A 20,889-nucleotide genomic window follows, 5' to 3' on the forward strand; every position below is an offset into this window, starting at 1 on the left:
TTGGCATCCCTTTTTTGAAACACCTAGATCAATATTCTGTCTATTCCTGGAGCTTTGCTTTTTTGCCAATGCCTTCAGTGCAGCTTGGACTTCTTCCTTCAATATCTTCAGTTCTTGATCATATGTTACCTCCTGAAATAACTGAACATCGACCAATTCTTTTCTGTACAGTGACTCTGTGCATTCCTTCCACCTTGTTTTGATGCTTCCTGTGTCATACAATATTTTGCCTATAGAATCCTTCAATATTGCAACTTGAGGCTTGAATTTTTTCTTCAGTTCTTTCAGCTTGAGAAATGCCAAGCTTGTCCTTTACTTTTGGTTTTCTAATTCCAGGCTTTGCACATTTCATTATAATACTTTATCTTCTTGAGCTGCCCTTTGAAATCTTCTGTTCAGCTCTTTTACTTCATCATTTCTTCCATTTGCTTTAGCTACTCCATGTTTGAGAGCAACTTTCAGAGTCTCTTCTGACATCCATGTTGGTTTTTTCTTTCTTGTCTTTTTAATGACCTTTTGCTTTCTTCATGTATGATATCTTGATGTCATCCCACAACTTGTCTGGTCTTTGGTCATTAGTATTCAATGCATCAAGTCTATTCTTCAGATGGTCTCTAAATACAGATGGGATATACTCAAGGTTGTACTTTGGCTCTTGTGAATTTATTGTAATTTTCTTCAGCTTCAACTTGAACCTGCACATGAGCAATGGATGATCTGTTCCTCAACTGGGCCCTGGCCTTGTTCTGACTATTGATATTAAGCTTCTCCATCATCTTTTTCCATAGATGTTGTTGATTTAATTTCTATGTATTCCATCTATCAAGGTCCACATGTATAGTCACTGTTTATGTTGTTGAAAGACGTATTTGCAATGAATAATCGTTGGTCTTGCAAAATTCTATCATGTGATCTCTGGTATCATTTCTATCACCAAGTCCATATTTTCCAACTACCAATTCTTCGTTTCCAACTTCACATTCCAATCACCAGTAATTATCAATGTATCCTGATTGCATGTTTTGTTAATTACAGACTGTGGAAGTTGGTAAGAATCTTCAATTTCTTCATGTTTGGCATTAGTGGGTAGTGCATAAATTTGAAAAATAGTATTAACTGGTCTGCCTTAGAAGTGTATGGATTTTATATGATCATGGACAGCATAGTACTTCAGGATAGATCTTGAAATAGTCTTTCTGTTGATGAATGTGATGCCATTCCTCTTCAATTTGCCATGCCCAGCATAGTAGAACATATGATTGCTGTATTCAAAATGGCTAATACCAGTTTATTTCAGCTCACTAATGCCTAGGATATCAATCTTTATGTGTTCCATTTCATTTTTGACAACTTCCAATTTTCCTTGCTTCATTCTTACAATTTCAATTATTAACAGATGTTTGCAGCTGTTTTTTCTCATTTTGAGTAGTGCCGTGTCAACAAATGAAGGTCTCCAAAGCTTGACTCCAACTACATCATTAAGCTCGACTCTACTTTGAGGAGGCAGCTCTTCCACAGTCATATTCTGAGTGCTTTCCAGTCTGAGGGGATCATCTTCTGGCTCTATATCAGACGATGTTCCACTGTTCTTCAAAAGGCTTTCATTGGCCAGTATTTTTAGAAGTGGATCGTCAGGTCCTTCTTCCTAGTCTGTCTTAGTCTGGAAGTTCTGCTGAAACCTGTCCACCATGGTGACTATACTGGTATTTGAAATACCCGTGGCATAGCTTCCAGCATCACAACATGCAAGTCACCATAGTATGAGAAACTGACAGATGAGTGGTGGTCATGAAATGTAGATATTGTCTATTAATTTCTTGTTAGGATGGGAAAATAATTAGTTCATATATATCACGCACTACTTGAGAAGACTTTCTTAAACCTCCATTTCATTAACTGTTTGCCATAAACAGAATCTCTTGACTCCACTCTTGGTAAAATAAAAAATATCAGAGCTTCCACTTTTCCTTACTCTCTTCCACCTCCCTACTTGTCATCTGATCCTCTAGTTTTATTATTCAAAGTTTACTAGGTTACTAATATATACATTCTGTTCAATAGCCATAATTATATCATCCATTATTTCTACTGGGGTATTCTGAGAATTGAAATTCAATAAAGTCTTTTTACTATATTCTTACTTATCTTTCTTTATGGGTCAAATGTCCACTCTTACATCTCTCAATCTAAAAAAAAAAAAAAAAAATGGGGGCACAAATCAAAATAATTCTCATTTTTATACCTCCAAATCCTCAATTATTCCCAAATTGTTAGTCACATTATCTATTTTGTGCTTTCCAGTCCCCAGCCCTCCTCTCGTTGCAGACTTTTTTCCTGTTCCAATTTCTCTTAGTGGTGCTGAGGTCCTTCCTGGGACATGCTTTCGCTGAACTCTCAAGGAGTTGAATCAACTGGATCAGCTTTTCCTCTGTCTTGGTTTATTCCTTGTTTTCCTAGAATACTTCCTCAAATTACTCTCTAAGAAAGGAATTTTCCAGGGAAATTGTCCCGTATCATTGCACGACTAACATGAAATGTCTTTATTCTATTTACTCACTTCATTGACAGATTGGCTGATATAGAATTCTAGGTTAAACTTCACTTTCCCTGAGTCCTTTGAAGGCATTGCTGCACTGCCTTCCCCAGAGTATTGCTGTTGATAAGTCTGAAATCCGTTTGATACATAGTCTTTCTCCCTGGAAACACTAAGGATCCTTAGTGCATGGAAGTTTCAGGGTAAAGTGTCTGATTACAGATTCTTTTTATTGTTGTTCCTATTTGTACAAATTGTTTCCTTTTGTTTGGCTGGCTTTCCTCATATATCTGGTGTTTCATGGGGCCTCTTCCATTTGAGAAGGAGGGCACTTGGAAAACTGGCTGTGTGTATTTTATACATAAATAGAGCTTCCTGACTTACACACTTAGCTTTCAGGTGGGCAAGCAAGAAGCCTTATACCACACTTGGGAACCAATAAATGCCAGAATGAAGGCAGTTTTGTCATGGGGTGCCAACTCTCAAATTTTGAGTTTATTAGAGAAGGATCTCCTTTTTTGCTTTGTGGGGAAGTATACAACTGGCTCTTGGGCATGTCATGCCAAATGTAGAGAAATTTTTATCACAAAATTTCAATTATTTCTCCTTTTAATCCCCATATTTTTTTCCTACTTTCTGCTGATATTCTTTAGGGTCAAGTCTACTCCCTTCTGAGCTACAGCCCTCTTTACTGATATTCTGCACTTCGTCCTATGCCATTCTAATTTACATTACTACCCCTTCACGCTTTGGCTTTCTAGTTTCCAAATGTGTGTTTAAATATTCCAGAAATAAGTTAAACCAATAGCCTCTCTCCTAATGTATTCTTTGTTGTGGATATATACAACATTCCATTACTCTCTGTGATATGCACTCACAGGCTATTTAAGCAATATAATTTTTTTATCATGGTGCACATACAGATTGATCACTAATAATGTCACATTTGCCCAATCAGAGCTAGAACACACAAGATGCTTCCAGAACATTAACACATGGAAAGTAGCTTGTTGTTGTCAGGTGCATTGAGACAGTTCTGACTCATAGTGACCCTACGTACAACAGAATGAAACACTGCCCAGTCCTGGGCCGTCCTCACAATCATTGCTATATTTGAGCCCATTTTTGCAGCCAGTGTGTCAGTTCATCTGGTTGATGGTCTTCTTCTTTGTTGCTGACCCTCTACTTTACAGAGTGTTATGGATTGAATTGTGTCACCCAAAAATGTGTGTCAACTTGGCTAGGCCATGATTCCCAGTATTGTGTGGTTATCCACCATTTTGTGATCTGATGTTATTATCCTGTGTGTTGTAAATCCTAACCTCTATGATGTTAACGAGGCAGGATTAGAGGCAGTTATGTTAATGAAGCAGGACTCAGGTTGTATTTTAGGTCAATCTCTTTTGAGATATAAAAGAGAGAATTGAGTAGAGAGAAGAGGGACCTCATGCCACCAAGAAAAGCCCCAGGATCAGAGCTCGTCCTTTGTTCCTGGGGTCCCTGTGCTGAGAAGCTACTAGACCAGAGGAAGATTGATTACGAGGACCTTCCCCCAGAGCCAACAGAGAAAGGCTTCCACTGGAGCTAGTGCCCCCAATTTGGACTTCTAGCCTCTTAAACTGTGAAAGAATGATTTTCCGTTTGTTAAAGTCATCCACTTGAAGTATTTCTGTTACAGCAGTACTAGATAACTAAGACACCAAGCATGATGTCCTTCTTCAGGGAGTGGTCCCTCCTGATAATATGTCCAAAGTACCTAAGATGAAGTCTTGCTATCCTCCCTTCTAAGGAGCATTTCTACTGTACTTCTTCCAAGACAGATTTGTTTCTTCTGGCAGTCCACGGTGTATTCAGTATTCTATGCCAACGCCATAGTTCAAAGACTTCAATTCTTCTTTAGTCTTTCTTATTTATTGTCCAGCTTTCACATACATATGAGGCAATTGAAAATACCACGGCTTGCTTGGGTCAGGCACACCTTAGTCCTCAAGTTGACGTCTTTGCTTTTTAACACTTTAGAGAGGTCTTTTTCTGCAAATTTGTCCAATGCAATACGTTATTTGATTTCTTGACTGCTGCTTCCATGGGCATTGATTGTGGACCCAAGTAAAATGAAATCCTTGACAACATCAATATTTTCTCCGTTTATCATGATTTTGTTTATTGGTCCACTTATGAGGATTTTTGTTTTCTTTATGTTGAGGTGTATCCTATACTGAAGGCTGAGGTCTTTGATCTTCATCAGTAAGTGCTTTAAGTTCTCTTTGCTTTCTGCTAGCAAGGTTGTATCACTTTTATATTGCAGATTGTTTATGAGAATTTTTCATTAACAAAAGTAGCTAGCAAAGAGTAAATAGAAATCAATGTTCACTCTTAAATAAGGTTCATGATGGAAGGTAAATGTTTACTCTTATGTTGCTGGCCAGGCAATTCTTAGATATTAGCAGATCTACTCCCCCTTCTCTGCTGGTCTGGCTCTCATTCAACAGCCTTGGGAAAGCCCTGGGCCTTCGTGACAACCCTTGAAGCAGAATTGCTCTGAGGTCGACTCCTACATGAGGTGCACCCAGCCTCAGTGGGCAGGCCCTTCCTGTGCTCCAGTGGGAGTTCTGCTGCTGCCCAGGCCTGCTTGTGGCGACCCGGCTTAAGGTCCTGTTGCAGCCCTAAGCATGTTTCGGTTTTCAGGTCCAATTCTCTCAGACTGCTCTGCTACCACTTCTCTTTTCAACAGTGGCAAGCTTCTGCTTTCTCCTGGCCTCTGCCTCTGTTTCTCCCAGCTCTGCCTTCTATTGAGTGCAGGGTTTCTGCTGTTACTGGTGCCAGTCTCTTCTGAAGAACCCTCCAGTCTCTTACCCCCATAGACTGACATCTCTACCCTAGGGCAAAGATTGGGGGTGGGGGTGGCTCTTCAGCACAGAGCATTAGTGTCCCAGGGGACATGCTCAACCCTCCTATGAGAGCAGAATGCTCACATTCTCCAACACAGGAAGCTCCAGTGAGCCGCCGTCTTCCCAGGCTTTTATTGGCCTCACCAAGGGCCTCCTGAGGTTTAGTCGAGATGGGGCCACCAGGTGATCCCTCTTAGTCAAGGTGGCCTCCCCTCGTTGGTCTCAGGTGTGGTACTACTCTCTGATCCAGGACCAAAAGGACGAATCATCAACTGAAAAGGGGTTCCAAACCTAGCACTCTCAGTTTACTAGGGTTCTAGGAATTAAAGGAGATAAACTTGGCTTCAATATATCATCTAAAATTGTAAATTCTCCCTTTAAAAATATTTAGTATAATATAAAGTTATAGGAGATTTGGAAATCTGTTTTTTGTTGGTGGTGGTTATGTTTTGATATGTTTTGTTTTTGTAGCTGTAGCACCTGAGAAAGTAAACAAGAATCTTTTCTACTCCACTAATAGTAGATGATGTAGGACCTCCTGGATTCCCAAACCTTCTAAGGGTGTTGTAAATAAAACCTATAATCATTGCTATAGGAAAAAAAAAAAAATTAGAGAATGAACTTCTATTGTTCAAATATCCTGTAAAAATTTTTTTCATGACAGCATATATTAGCAACTGAGGAAGGTCTTGTTTCATATGTGCAAAGCAGTGGATTTCTCTTATATATAGCCTTTCTGGCCTTGGGTTTATACTTTTGTAAAGATGATTGCCTAGGCCACAATCTTGCAAAAGATTAGTGTACTATGCAAATAGAGTGCATAAAAACCACCTAATAGGGTTAAATGACCTTGTGGGAATTGGTTGATTACTATGCATATTAAGTGACTTTGGCCTACCAAGGGGATTGGTCGGTTCGTGGTCCTGGTGGGAGGACAATGCCTTGAAATTGACAAGAAGTAGGCTTACATAAAAGGCCAATTGCACGGAGGGTTCAGGGAGACCTCACTACCATCAAGAAGAGTCTAGAGCTAAGCATGTCCTTTGCACCTGGGATCCCTGTGCTGAGAAGCTCCTAGATACTGAAGAGAGAGCTGTAACACTGGAGATGGTGCAAGAAGGCAAGAAATGGCGGCAACCTCAGCAGTGCCCAGCGGCACAGAAATGGCGGCAGCAGTACGTGCGTTGGGCAAACAGCAGACAGGCACTAGGCGGCTGCAGTGAGAGAGAGCTGAGCACCTTCAGGCAGGATGCTTGCTGGCAAGGTGGGGTGCCTCCGGGCACTTGTTGGCAGAACTAAAGGGTTATAACACTTGCCGGAGCAAGGCATGGCTGAGAAGAAACTGACAGCTGTCTTAGTTGGAAGCTGTCCTGATTGAAGAACTGTATCCTGTCTCCTGCATTGTGTCCTGTTACTTCCAAGTTGATCCTGAACCCAAGGTGTAGCTGGTTCCTTCCCTAATAAATCACATAATCATGAGTATGATATGTGAGTTCTATGTGGCCACTGCAAAGAATTATCAAACCCAGCAGAGAAGTAGAGAGTGGCATGGTGCTGGTGTCAGAAAAGGCTGGAGACTGCAGGTATGTCTGACCTCCAACTTCTAGTGATCAACTTTATGCTGATCGTGATTCTCATTTCCCCTCATGGCTGTAGACGAGGTCTGATGCTAGTAGATTACAATATGTATACTCTAACCTCTTTATGTTTTCTTGCTCCTTTTTGACTTCTGAGAAAAGAAAATTTTCTCATTCCTAAAAAACTCATAGAGTTGGAAGAAGATCCAAGTAAATGCAGCCTAACTAACACTCATGGTACGTGCATTCTACAGAGTGAAGGAGAACACACCAGGTGTTTGCAATTTGCAAATACAAATTTTTTTTATTACCTGTCATAATATTCTGATGATTCAATTTCCAACATGTAAAAGGTTAATGACATATTTTATATTAATCACATTTCTTGGAAAAAAGAAAAACAAAACAACAAAAAACACTTTATCAATATCATCCTCACTAAAACATCTTAATTTTCCAGGATAATTGTTCTTGGCTTTCAGTTCAGTGAGAGATGAGACAATATGCCAGATTCTAGATTCAAAGGCTCCAGGGTTCATTTTCAGATTTTTTCTTTTAACAGCTGTATGTTTTTGCACAAGTTGCTTACCTTCTCAAAGCCTCAGTTTCTTCAACTATAAAATGCAAATAATAAATACTTAATGGGGTCAATGTAAGGATTCAGTGAGTTAATGCACATGACAAGGAGTCAATAATCTGTAGCATTTATTAGCTATTTGGGGTCTAATTAAAGTCTGATTATAGCAATTTGGACTGGTTATCATCATGTATCTGTAGTCACATGGAAAATTATATAAAAACAATTATTTTTTGTCATGAGGAGCTCAACAAAGACAACATAGTGTTTTTAATCATTTCAGTTTATTAAACTAATAAAATTAGATAACTTCCCCATTTGCAAGCACAGTTTTCTATAATGTGATTGTTATTGTTAAGCACATTTTAACTAGGCATAAAAACACAGCATGTTTTAATAAATTGCTTAAAAACGTTGTTAAAAACAAACTGCCTGGGGAAACACTCTCTTATTTAATTTATCCTCCCATCTCCATCAATCTGTATCAAATTTAACCTACACTTAATCCATAGCAAAGAGTTTCAAAACAAATCCTCAAACATCAGAGTGCCCATTGGATTTGAATTTCTAAAACATTGAATGGAATTAAAATGGCTTCTCTCTTTGGAGAAAAGAAAGCCAAAAACAAACAAACAAAAAACTCATTTAAGAGAACCATGGCAGCAGCTACACATGAATTGTTTCATTGTGTGTGAGTATAATTTCTACTAAGCAATTGCTGGCATTGATAACAAAAATCAAAATCTATTTTCTCTAACTTTCCCCAGAATATAGAGAAAAAGACATTTCTAGAAGGTTAAAATTCATAAAAGTATTTATTTATATTCATATTATAAACTGCCTACTTATCTTTAACAAAATGCCTCCCAGGAGGTTATCACCTTATTATCTGATATTCTTCAATGTTTCTTTTTTTGTTTTTATTGTTATTGTTGTGCCTTAAGTGAAAGTTTACAATTCGAGTTAATCTCTCATACAAAAATTTATACATACCTTGTTTTGTGACCCTAGTTGCTCTTCCTATACTGTGACAACACACTCTTCCTTTCCACTCCAGATTTCCCATGTCCATTCAACCAGCTTCTGACCTCCTCTGCCTTCTCATTTCGCCTCTGGACAGAAGCTGCCCATTTAGTCTCATGTATCTACTTGAGCTAAGAAGCACACTCTTCACAAGTATCATTTTATGTACCATAGTCCAGTCTAATCTTTGTCTGAAGAGTTGGCCTCAGGAATGGTTTTAGTCTGGGGCTAACAGAGAGCCCAGGGGCCACGTCTTCCAGGGTCCCTCCAGTCTCAAGCAAACCATTAAGTCTGGTCTTTTGACTAGAATTTGAGTTCTGCACCCTACTTTTCTCCTGCTCCATCAGGGACTCTCTGTTGTATTCCCTGTCAGGGGGTCATCGTGGTAGCCAGGCACCATCTAGCTCTTCTGGTCTCAGGCTGATGAAGTCTCTGGTTTATGTGGCCCTTTCTGTCTCTTGGGCTAATACTTTCCTTGTGTTCATAGTGTTCTTCATTCTCCTTTACTCCAAGTGGTTTGGGACCAACTGATGCATCTTAGATGGCCACTTGCTAGCTTTTAAGACCCCAGAAGCTGCTCACCAAAGTGGGATGCAGAACATTTTGTTAAAAAACTTTGTTATGCCAATTGACTTAGATGTCCCCTAAAACCATGGTCCCTAAACCCCCACCCCTGCTACTCTGTCCCTTGAAGTGTTTGGTTGTATTCAGGAAACTTCTTAGCTTTGGTTTAGTCCAGTTGTGCTGACTTCCCCTGGAGTGTGTGCTGTCCTTCCCTTCACCTGAGATAATTCTTATCTACTTTCTAGTAGGTGAATACCCCTCTCCTTCCCTCCCCACCCTCGTAACTACCAAAGAATGTTGTCTTCTGCGTTTAAACCTTTTCTTGAATTCTTATAATAGTGGTCTTATACAATATTTGCCCTTTTGGGACTAAGCTCACTCAGCATAATACCTTCCAGATTCCTCCATGTTATAAGATGTTTCACGGATTCATCATCGCTCTTTATTGTTGCATAGTATTCCATTATGTGACTATATCATAATTTGTTTATCCATTCATCCGTTGATGGGCACCTAGGTTGTTTTCATCTTTTTGCTATCACAAACAGTATGCAGTGAACATGGGCGTGCACATATTTATTCATGTGATGGCTCTTACTTCTCTAGGATATATTCCAAGAAGTGGAATTGCTGGATCGCATAGTACTTCTATTTCTAGCTTTTAAAGGAAGTGCCAAATCAATTTCCAAAGTGGTTGTACCATTTTACATTCTCACCAACAGTGTTTAAGTGTTCCAGTCTCTCCACAACCTCTCCAGCATTTATTATTTTGTGTTTTTTGGATTAATGCTAGGCTTGTTGGGCTGAGATGGTATCTCATTGTAGTTTTCAATGTTTCTTTTTTTGACAAATCTCAATTTTAACTAATTTTATCAAGCTTTCTTTCAGAAATATAAATATAAACTAAAAGGCATGATGAATTTGAATTAGAAAATCTAAGTCACTTATGGCCTGTTTTCCAGAAGTAAACACATTGAGTCTCAATTTCATTCTAACTTTATGGTATTTTGTTGAAAAAGCCATTTATGAACATATTTCTGTTTCTGGTAGGAGAATGAATGAGGCGTGGGATTCTTGGGCATGTTTGACATCTCCTAAACCACGCACTTTGGCTATGTAAGATACATGGTCCCAGGGCAAGTATTGTTTTCATGAAAGATGGCAGGACTTCTGCCTTATGATTTCAAGCTTGCATCTCAAGGCAGCTGCCCTTCTCATGTATGCCAGTCATGAACTGCAAGGAGTGAAGGCAGATCATTTATTTGAAACTTAATTATAGCCAAGGTTTGAACTTTCTTTGTGAAGATTGGAGCCTAAAAGGCTTGATCGCTAAGGCTCTGAACCAAAGGTGAGTAGTGAAACCACAGTCTATGAAGAATATGTGTTTTGTTTTCTAAGAGAAAAAGATAATAGAATTTCAGTACTGCTGCACTTAAGAGATTTATGAAATTGGCCCAGAATCAAAATTAATTAAGCATGTTCCAAGAGTTAGTGGTAAGCTTTCTTCCTGTCCAATCATCTAAGCATAGCTCGGCCCCATGATTTTCAAAACTCTATATAATGAATTTTAATTGTCTTCACACATAAGCTATTTGATGCCTAGGAATTCCAGTCGCATGTGCTGTAGACTAAAACAAACTGATTTAAAAGGCTCATCTGTGAGCGTTCGGTAAATATATCAATATTCTTGTCACTCTCAATACTTCGGCCATCACAATTGGAGAGTTTCTCCTTTAATGGAAAGTCAACTCTAAGGCTGGTTATTGTTTCACTAATATTCTGCTGGTAATGTGCCACTTTGGAAAGCTTGCTTCATGAGTTCCAGAAAGCATTTGTCTCCCAAGAATACAAAGGACCATTGCAAGCATTTTTGGTCAGTTTTGATTGAATGCAGATTGCAGGATTGTTTTGCTAGACCGCATTATTCTTTCAAATGTTTCTTCAGTAGTTGCATATTACTTTCTAATGATAATCATTTGCATTTTCAGAGCGCCTTTTGCCCCTGATGTTTTACAAAGAATTTCCTCAGAATTCATTTCTGTCTTCACTGTGCTTCCCTCTGGTTGAAAGGAGGACTGCGGCTCCTGGGCTTTCACTAAGCCACTTTAATAAATGGCTGCAAAGACGGAGTGGGAATCCCTGGGTGGTGCAAATGGTTAACACCTGGGCTGCTGACCAAAAGGTTAGAAGCTTGAATACACCTAGAGGAAACTCAGAAGAAAGGCCTGGTAATCTACTTCTGAAAAAATCAGCCATTGAAAATGCCGTGGAACACACAGTTCTAGTGTGACACACATGGGGTCACCATGAGTCAGGGTTGACTGAACTGCAACTGGCTTTGTTTCTTAGGATGAGTAGGAAGAAAACCATGAAAACCACCAAGTTTAGTCTCTATAGAGGGTGATGTGCAAAACAGAATGCTAACGTTTCCCATACTCCTGTAAAAAAAAAAATCTAAGAGAATGCTATGAACTCTACTCCATCATCATTCTTAAAAAAACAATTTCAATATGAATGTTATTGCTCTTAGACTTCTTATACAATGCAAAGGTAAACTGGAGGTTAGGCTCTTCAGCTGGATGTTTGGGCCTAACCTACTCCCAGTTTTTCTTTTATTGTCTGCTGCCTCCGCCCCCACATGCTTCTTTCTCCCTCCACTTCTGGTGGTCCATGGCGCACTCTGCAGATGTTTCTCCCACACAGTGGAAACATTCCCTAATGTGTCTGTACACTTCCAGGCTCTGCTCATATGGGAAAAAGAAAAATTGGAGAGAGAGAATGAAATTCTGGATCATTCTTATTTCCTTTTGTGCCTTTCAAAAGTGCTGAAACAGAGAAGAAAATTAATTTAGACCTATTCACCTTTCCTACACTGCTGGCCATAGAAGTGGTTTTTAAAGTGATTTTTAATTTTTTTAAAAAGGTAAATAAATAACCTAATATGCCATCTTAGGCATATTAGTCTCATAGGTAAGCTATGTTAGAAAACTTTACACAATTGTGTTTAAGTTTTAAGAACAATGGTTATTCTAAACGCTTCACTTACTTGGAAAATTAGAGTATCTGTGGTTTAGTCTACTAAAGCTGATAGGTTGCATCCTGTAACTTTCAAATAATTTTCGTAAAGAGATGCTGTCTCCTGGTTGTATAATGGAATATGGAACCAGTATGCTGAACAAACAAAATCCATAGATTACAACAGAAAACAACTATTTTATTGTTCTGTTTTTTTTTTTTCTCCACTCCCCCTCCATCCTCTCCGTGCAGCTAACTCTTCTTTTGCCCTTGGATGAAATCTTGGGCAACATTCATAATTTATCTGAGACTCTTCAGTAATAAATCTCCTTTAGACACCTTAGTCATAAAAAATCTTCTCAGTTCAGAAATTAGGATATCAATTTCTAAGTCTGAAAACAACTCTAAACTTCCTTAAAATTGGAGTTTATCCCCCTGCAGTGCCACTGCACTCCCACCCCTCCACCAGCTCAACCTCCATCCAATTTGTTACAAGAAGAAACTGTGCAGTGAATGTGTGTGTGTGTGTGGGTGTTGTGTAGTAGGAGGTACTGGGACAGGGTGTTGGTCTTGGCTTCTCTTTATTCTGTCACATTGTCTGTCTCCCCTGATTCTCACAGCCTAGTCATGATTGAAGCAGCAGGGAGGAAAAGAGGTCTATGTCAGGAAAAGCCTTTTCTGGCTTTCACTCATTTCATGTTTCCACTTGCCCTGGCGATGTTTAAAGCCACCTACCTACTAGGACCTCTCAGGTAAATTCCTGACAAGGATGATGGCTGCCCAGCTGCTGCTGCTTCTGGCTCCACCTTTACTCTAGCATCTAGCTATATATCTACCGCATCTCACCTGATATCTTGTTCTGCCAGATGTCTTACGCAGGCTTTTATACTAGCTGTTCTAGAAATCCATGGGAAATCTGGCAAATGATACCCACTGCCATGAGTATGATTACTTTTCAAACGCAGCTATTGCCCCTTTGGACAGAAAGGTGTGGTCAGAAAGAAGCCCACTGAGGCTTGCCGCAACGCCCAGAGGGCAAATATCAAACCCTTTTAGTGAAATCTTAGCTCTTCTTCCCAGGTTTGAGGGAAAGGGAAGGAAGTACTACCCACTTTTTCCCTGTGGAGGGAGGGGCAAGTGGAAAGAAACTTCGCATCACTAAGTTGTCTACAGAAATCCTCTCTTCAAGCTGTCACACGAACAGACATATGCACACCCTTGTTCGTTGCAGCATTGATCACAATAGCAAAAAGATGGAAACAACTTAGGTGCCCATCAACAGATGAATGGATAAGCAAACTATGGTACAGACACACAATGGAATAGTAGGCAACAATAAAGAACAATGATGAATCTGCAAGGCATCTCACAACATGGATATATCTGGAAAACCTTATGCTGAGTGAAATAAGTCAATCACAAAAGGACAAGTATTGTATGAGACCACTACTATAAAAACTCATGAAAAGCTTTACACACAAAAAGAAACAATCTTTGATGGTTATGAGGGAGGGGAGGGGTGGGGAGGGAAAAACTAAATAGACAATAGATAAGTGGTGACTTTGTTTAAGGGTGAGACAGTACTCAACACTGGGGAAGCCAGCACAACTTGATAAAAGTAAAGTCATGGAAGCTCCATAGACACATCCAAGCTCCCTGAGGGACCAAATTACTGGGAAGAGTACTGTGGGGACCATGGTCTTGGGGAACATCTAGCTCACTTGGCATAACATAATTTATAGAGAAAGTGTTCTACATTCTATTCTGGTGAGTAGCATCTGGGAACTTAAAAGCTTGTGAGCGGCCATCTAAGATACTCCACTGGTCTCACCCCATCTAGAGCAAGGGAGAATAAAGAAAACCAAAGATATAAGGGAAAGATTAGTCAAAAGGACTAATGGACCACGAGTACCACAGCCTCCACCAGACTGAGTCTAGCATAACTAGATGGCGCCTGGCTACTACCACTGACTTCTCTGACAAGGATCACAATAGAGAGTCCCGGACAGAGCTGGAAAAAAATGTAGAACAAAATTCTAATTAAAAAAAAGAAAAAAGAAAGAAAAAAAAAGACCAGACTCACTGATCTGACAGACTGGAGAAACCCCAAGAGTATAGCCCCCAGATACCTTTTAGCTCAGTAATGAAGTCACTCCTGAGGTTCACCCTTCAGCCAAAGACTAGACAGGCTCACAAAACAAAATGAGACTAAACGGGCACACGAGCCCAGGGGCAAGAACAAGAAGGTAGGAGAGGAGAGGAAAGCTGGTAATGGGGAACCTAAGGTCGAGAAGGAGAGAGCGTTGACATGTCATAGGGTTGGCAAACAATGTCATAAAACAATATGTATATTAATTATTTAATGAGAAACTAGTTTGCTCTGTAAACCTTTATCTAAAGTACAATAAAAAAATTCAAAAAGTAAAAAGAAAAATCCTCTCTTCATTCTCATCTTCTAAACTCATAAATCTTTGACTTACGTGTGAGGTATCAAGGCTTTTAATACTAATTTTAGGCAATTTCTATGTAGGTCCTTTATGGTTATCTAGAATCTTAAAGCACTTACCGATGAAGATCAAAGACCACATTCTTCAGTATGGATTACACCTCAACATAAAGAAACAAAAATCCTCACAATTGGACCAATAAGCAACATCATGATAAACGGAGAAAGATTGAAGTTGTCAAGAATTTCATTTTACTTGGATCCACAATCAACACCCATGGAAGCAGCAGTCAGGAAATCAAAAGACGCATTGCATTTGGCAAATCTGCTGCAAAAGACCTCTTTAAAGTGTTGAAAAGCAAAGATGTCACCTTGAAGACTAAGGTGCGCCTGACCCAAGCCACGGTATTTTCAATTGTATCATACACTTGCAAAAGCTGGACAATGAATAAGGAAGACTGAAGAAGAATTGACGCCTTTCATTTGTGGTGTTGGCAAAGAATAGTGAATATGCCATGGACTACCAAAAGAACAAACCAATCTGTCTTGGAAGAAGTACAACTAGAATTCTCCTTAGATGCAAGGGTGATGAGACTACGTCTTACATACTTTGAACATGTTCTCAGAAAGGATCAGTCCCTGGAGGACATCATGCTTGGTAAAGTAGAGGGTCAGTGAAAAAGAGGAAGACCCTCAACAAGATGGATTGACACAGTGACTGCAACAATTAGGTCAAGCATAACAATGATGTGGGCATGGCGCAGGACAGGGCAGTGTTTCGTTCTGTGGAACATGGGGTCACTATGAATTGGAACCTACTCGATGGCACCTAACAACAAATAACAGAATCTCACTTAGGAATTTAGGATTAGTTGGCAACTATTATCTTGGGACTCAGCCACAACTGAGACTGAAAGAGTTCCATTTTTCCATGGGTTACATATATGGTCTCAAATAACCGAAGAGTTCTTTAATTAATTCATATAACACATGCATATTGAAAATCTCTTATGTGCCAGCCATTATTTGAGAAACTGAGGAAACAGCACTATAAGACAACAACAAATTTCAGTGCTCATGGACTCAGTGGAGAAAACAGAAAATAAACAAGAAGAATAAGTAAAACTACAATATGCTAGATAAATACCAGAGAAAACTTTTTGGGAGTATGTTTTCATGTGTGCTTATGTGTGAAATTTTAGTGAGAGAAAATGCTGGTGAGAAGGTGGCATTTGGTTAAACACCTGCTAAAGTGAGGGATCAAGGCCACTGAAACATCTAGAAAAAGACCATTTCAGGTAGAGGAAACAGTGAGTGAAAATTCCTGAGGCAACTTCAGGGAAACATGAAAGGTATGGTGCTCGATGTGGCTGGAGAGGAGTGAACAAGGAGGGGCGGGTGAGAGGAAATGAATTTAGAAAAGTAATATGGAAGCACCAGATTACGTAGGGTCTTACTTGTCATAGTGAGGGTGTGGGTTTTTACTCTGAGTGAGAAAAGTAGCCACTGGAAGATTTTAAGCAGAGAAGTGATATTGTCTGACATATTTTGACAGAATCATTCTGGTTGCTGTGCAGAGGATAGAGGAATGAGGAACAAAAGTAGAAACAGTGAGACAAATAAGGAGGGTTTTGTATTATTCAGAAGAAATGATAATGGCTTGACCCAAAGTGATAACAGGTGGAAGGGATGTGATAAGCAATGAGGTTCTGAATATATTTTGAAGGTTGAGCCAATACAATGGGGGTTTGCTGGAGCTTAGTGGGACGGAGTAGTTGAGCAAAAGAGGATCTTAGGGTGATTTTAAGCTTTCTGGTCTGAACATCTGTAATGTTGGAGGTGCTCTAAACCAAGAGAGGAATAACTGGGAAAGAAGTAGATTTTTGGGGTACAACAGAAGTGCAGTTTTCAGCACCTGAAGAAAGCCTGTCTAGTTTGAGAGCCAGTATAGTGTAGCTGTAAGGGATAACAATGTAGATTCTGGAATATAAATCCCCAGGTTGAAATCTTGGCAATGCCAGCATTGTGGGTATGATCTTGAAGAAATTGCTTAGTCTATTTCTCATTCAGTTTTCCTAGCTGAAAAATGAAAGTAGTATTATCTACGTCATAAAGCTGGTGTGAAGATTAAATGGATTAATACATGTAAAATACAAAGAACAGTACCCGTCACATAGTGTAATAAATTCCATGTAAGATTTTTTTCCTGTTACTGTGATTGAAGAGTTGACATCCAGAAGGTTATCAGTCTGTAATTAAGGATAAAGTTATGGGCCAGAGATACACATTTGGGGATTTTCAGCATGTAGATGGTATTAGTACTATGAGGTTCGATGATGGTACCCAGGGTGCAAGAGTAGACAATTAAGAAAAGAATATTCAAGTACTGAGTTCTAAGTCCTAAGGGAAGAAAGTATTTCAAGGAGCACTGAGTGTTAACAGTGTCAAATGCTGTTGTGAGTCTATGTAAAGTAGGAGCATGAACTGATCACCAGACTTAGCAACATGAGGATTTTGCTGACCTTGATAAGCAATTTCAGTAGAGTCAAACCCATTACCATTGAGTCAATTCCAAATCACAGTGACACCACGGGACAGAGTAGAACCACACCATAGAGTTTCCAAGGCTGTAATCTTTATGGAAGCAGACTGCCACATCTTTCTCCCACTGAGCAACTGGTGGGTTCGAACCACTAACACTTTGGTTAGCAGCCTAGTGCTTAACCACTGAGCCACAAAGCCTCCTTTTAAGTAATGAGGGGAAAAAGCCCAATTTGAGTGTATTCAAGGGAGAATACCAAAAAACCAAACCAAACTCATTACCATTGAGTCAGTTCCAACTCATAGCGACCCTATAAAACATAGTAGAACTGCCTCATAGGGTTTCCAAGACCGTAATCTTTATGGAAGCACACTGCCACGTCCTTCTCCTGCAGAGCAGCTGGTGGGTTCTAACTGCTGACCTCTGGGTTAGCAGCTGAGCACTTAACCACCATGCCACCTGGGCTTCTTTAAGGGAGAATCCAAAAAAAAAAAAAACAACCCAAACCCATTGCTATTAAGTCGATCCCGACTCATAGCGACCCTATAGGACAGAGTAGAACTGCCACGTACCGTTTCCAAGGAGCGGTTAGTGGATTTAAACTAACGATCTTCTGGTTAGCAGCCAAATGGTTAACCACTGCACCACCAGGGCTCCAAGGAAGAATAAGAGGAGAGAAATGAGAAACAATTAGCACGGATAATTCTTTGAAGGAGTTTTGTATAACTTAGTGGAGATAAATAGGAAGTGGAGGTGGGATTAAGAAATAGCGTTTTCAAAGCTGGGAAAAAGAGCAGCATTTTTTCTACGCCCACAGCAATCATCCAGTAGACAGAGGGAAATCAAACATTCCTGGAGCTCTGAGTAGGCTAGAGAGGATGGAAGCTGGTACACAAGGACAGAGGTTGGCCTTATCAAGAGAATGGGCAGTTCATTAATAGGAACACAGTGGAGTAGTAGTGTTACATGGGTGATGTTCTTTTTTGGTGGCGTTTCAACTTTTTCCCCCAATGAAACATGAAAACAGGTCATCAGTGGAACCCTGGGATATACAAGGATTTGCTGAAGGTTTGAGGAGTATAAACCAGCCATCTAGGAGTCTGGGAGAGTGAACACGATTAGGGAAGTAAAGAATGACTGCTGGGCGGAATTAAGAGCTCAATTGAGGTACATAATCATGAATAGGAGGTGAGACCACGCACAGGGCTGTGTGCTTTTCTCTATCCACATACAACTACCAGGATGCAGACACAAAGTAGACCCAGAATTGGATTTAAACAGAATTGTGGTTTAATAAAAGTAAGAGAGTAAATATAAGAGAGTTGCCTAAGGAAGTAAATAAATGCATGAGAAAGGGAGAGACAGTGAAAAGGTGGTAAGAAAGTGGCAGTGGAGCAAATGTTGGAGGTGGAGTACCAAAGGGAGTGAGCTGGGAAGCTAGGATGCTGTGGTGAGAGAGTGGGATGTTTGAGCCTGAGACTCCGAGGGGGTTGCAGTTTTGGTAATGATAACATGGTTGATGTAACACCAAGAACACGATCATTGGAGCAGATCGAGGAACTGAGAAGCCAGGGTACCAGAAAGAGCATCTATGTGGATACTGAATTACTGGGAATTAGTACAAGAGGAGGGGTGAAGAGAATAACAGTGAGCCAGAAGCTTAAAGTCTTCAAAAAATTAGGGGAGGAATTTTGAGAGTGGTAAAGAATGACCATGAGCAAACTGACCCCTAGTTACTAAGGGAATTTACAAATAGGAGTTTGAAAGACCTACTAAAAAGAGAAAATGTCGATTGATTTCGATATTTCTTCAGAAATTTTTTTTCTGTTTTCAATGACCTATGAAAACCAGAGCTCATTTTATAAAAATTTTAAATCCACCATTGCTTTAGGGAGCTGGAAGGGGACTCAATTTCTGGTACAATCACTGCTGGCAGAATTTAAGTCATCCAAGAAATTTTAAGGGGCAACATCCTCTCTACTATCAACAACATCCCCAGTACTTCACCACTCCAGGACCTCACGAGGACACAGAATGGTGGAAGCAAATTGAAGTGATAAAGATATCCAAAGAAACCTTTGCCCCTCATATAGTACAGCACAGAGAGGTAATGGTAGGAAAAGTTATTTCTTGTTGCATTTTTAAAGCTGGTATAATTACATTTCTGAAAAGCTATAATAGCTCCTTCAATAAATGTTGTTTATCATTGACATTTAATAATAAAATTAGAACCTGAAGGTTTTCCTGATACTTAGAGTAAGCAATTTCCTTTTGTGTTCTGGGACTTTCCCTGTTGCTCCACAGGGCTACCCACACCCACACGTACCAGATGATTCGAATTTCTTGAGTTTGTGTAGTCCATGTACTCAAGGTTTCCAAGTGCTATATATGCAGAGAACAGTCCGTCCTCCCCTCAGAAGAAATGTTCATTAAGTGATTATCTGAGATTTTTCACTCCTTCTAGGCTGAAGAAGTAGTTTATCAACTAGTAAGTTAAAATGCAGTGGCCATAAAAAGCACTCCGAAGGTAAAGTAGACCACAACCTCATATAAAACTAACTTGACTGTAGAAGAAAGGATAAAGGTGGGATAAGAAATTGAAGTAACAGAAAAAAATACGGAGAGGTAAGACAGAATAATATGTATTGGAAGGGAAAGCATGTCTGAAAAATAAAAAATGAAATTTTAAAATTATACTGTTTCTTAAATGGATGGATTTTTTTTTCATGATAATTTGATAGTTCCCTTATCTTCTTTCTACAGTCCCTATGGACTTGACTCTAATAAGCATGCTATGAAATAAAACCTTACAAATTCAGATTACTTAAGGAGGCATGCCAATATAAATTATTTAAAAATCCAAATTAAATCACATTTTTAAAAGAAATGGGGTTTTATTACTTTACATTTTAGAAGAAATTTGGATTAGTTGCTCAATGGAAGGTCAGCGTTTCAGGGGTCCTTAAACATGACCTTGTCCAAGCCTCACATTTTTTAAATGAAGCATCTGAGACAACGAATGACCAGATTGGATATATGAGGCCTGTGTTCAAAAGACAGATCCGTATGTTTTATCTCTGTTTAAGATAACACAGCTAGTATGTGGCTAAACTGGTATGAGAATCCAAATACATGGCCTACTCTAGTTTTTTACAACCAAGCAAATTCACCTTCAAGAGACTCAATTAATGAATTATTCGCTATATGTATTCATGATTAAGGCATTTCTTTAGAGCGAAAAGTTATTTTTAATAGCTTACATGTTGCCCCAGGTATTTGTTGACAATATTATACATTTTAAAGAAATAGAAAAAATTATTCTGAATATTATTACATCAAGAATAATTTACAAAACAACACTCATCTAGTAGGGTATCTCTTTTACTTTATAGTTTAAAATTTTTTTTTATTGTACTTGAGGTTAAGGTTTACAGAACAAATAGTTTTTCATTAAACAGTGAGCACACATATTGTTTTATGACATTGGTTAATAACCCCATGACATGTCAACACTCTCCCTTCTCAACCTTGGAGGACCTTTTCTTTTTGGTAAAAATATACATAGCCAAAGATATACCATTTCAAAAATTTCTACATTTACAACTCAGTGACATCGATTATGTTCTTCCGGTTGTGCTGCTATTCTCACTTTAGATGAAGGTTTACAGAACAAAATAGTTTCTCATTAAACAGTTAGTACACATATTGCCCTATGACAATGGTT

Source organism: Trichechus manatus, unplaced genomic scaffold (genome assembly GCF_000243295.1).
Source record: "Trichechus manatus latirostris isolate Lorelei unplaced genomic scaffold, TriManLat1.0 scaffold00050, whole genome shotgun sequence".
NCBI classification, from domain to species: domain Eukaryota; kingdom Metazoa; phylum Chordata; class Mammalia; order Sirenia; family Trichechidae; genus Trichechus; species Trichechus manatus.